This window comes from Nematolebias whitei, chromosome 6 (assembly GCF_014905685.2).
Source record: "Nematolebias whitei isolate Nwh7 chromosome 6, NemWhi1, whole genome shotgun sequence".
NCBI lineage: Eukaryota > Metazoa > Chordata > Actinopteri > Cyprinodontiformes > Rivulidae > Nematolebias > Nematolebias whitei.
In genome coordinates, this window is record NC_056503.1 from 50,354,610 (window position 1) to 50,356,527 (window position 1,918).

Genomic DNA, 1,918 nt, shown 5'->3' on the forward strand with positions numbered 1-1,918 from the left:
GTCGACCTCGCGATTGGAGCTTCAATGTAACATCTGTGTAAGCCTCCGTTTTGAACTCTGCCCCCTTGCAAGTTACTGGGTCGAAAAATCTTCTTGCGTCCTCAGGGTGGCTTATTTGAATGAAGAGATGATGAAAGGATATTTAATTTATCCAACATCTGTGGTCCTTCGGGCATGTCCAGCTGGGAGGAGACCTCGAGGAAGACCCAGGACACGCTGGAGAGACTACGTCTCTCGGTTGAACTGGGAACACCTTGGAGGCCTCAGAGCTGGAAGAGGTGGCTGTGGAGAGAGATGTCTGGAGCTCCCTGTTCAGCATGTTGCCCCGAGATCTGACTTCAGAACAAGCGGAAGATGATGTATGGATGGATGGATGGATGGATGGATGGATGGATGGATGGATGGATGGATGGATGGATGGTTAATGAACTGATTGAATTGTAAAGAAACTATTGGAAAGCAATCATTAGACATATTGTACATCTAAACCCTTGGAGCCATCCAGATTCTTGATGCCTGCCACCAGTTTTACAGAGAGTGGGTTCAACTTTGATGCGGCAGTAGCTGAGACTACTTCCCAACACACACTATGAGGGCAAACAGCTTGCAGGAAATTTTGCAATATTGAATGTGATCATTTTAAATTTTAAAAATAAAAAAGGTAAAAGTCAATAATTTTCAAGATAAGCTGGTTTCAGTTTCAAACTCCGAAGGGAAAGGGGACAGGAAAAGTCAGATGTTTAATTACAGCTATTCAATTTTAAAAAAGGCTCAGTCTGAAGAGAAAATTAATGTTTTATTAAAAATCATTTAATTTGTTTTTTTGTAATTTCCTGTAGCAGTTTTGTGTCTTTGGCTGAAGCACACCGTGTTTTCAGCGCTCACAAAAAAGAAATGTTCCTCTCTGAGAGGCAGCGGCCTTGCCAAGTTTCCTGTGAGGACGAGGTACAAAGAAATGAAGAAAACAACATTTCATAAAAATGAGCTTTTACTGAACAGTGCAGGTTTTCAGGTCTGACTGAGCCACAGCCAAGAACCGTCTGACGACTATAAGAGAAAACGTAAAGGTGGTAAAAATCTGGGAAAATATTACAGTTTATTTATTTACTGCTTTTTATTCACCTTTCAGACTTTTTGTGTGAACCATGCAGTCCCTTCATCAACTGCTGCAGGTTTTGAAGCACAACAAACTGAAACTTCTGCAGCAGAATGCACCGGCGAGGATTCTTCAGATACTCGAGCGCATAAACACAACGACCCTCGTTTGATATAGACGCAGTCAGCACATCCACAGAGACATCACAGCGATGAAAATAACTGTTCCGATAAGATTTTGAGTGTTTGTATGAAAAAAAGGCTCATGATGACGCTACAAATCAATGGTTCAAAATTATACTTCTTCTAACAACTCGATCTAAAGCAGAACATTTGACGTGGACACATGAAAACAGTCATTTATGCATGTCCAAATGTCCGGATCACTGTAGCTTTGCAGGGGACGGCGTGTTGGTTTCATCCCGTCTGTATAAAGGCCGTCGTGCTGTGCGTCACAGCAGACGAACATCAAACAGACCTTCTCTTTTTCTCTCTTGTTCCACGCATCTCTCAGACCCTTCACCAGCGCACGTAATGCATCCATGATGAATCAGGAATGAGGCGCTTCAGGAAACCCGCTGGTTCATTTGGCTGCTGCTGACAGCCTGTTTGGGTCTGTTCCAGAGTTTCTGTTACGAGGATGAAATGAAACGAAGGAAAAAAGAAAAGAGCAGGATGTTTCCAGGAGGTTCATGCACGTTGTTGTGCCTGCAATAATCATAACACAGTCCTGTAGTCCCTCGTTCATCGCGGGGGATCCATGCCCTGAAGACCAACAAGTGAAAAACTGCAAAGTAGGAATAGTAGTACAAGTAGTAAGTAG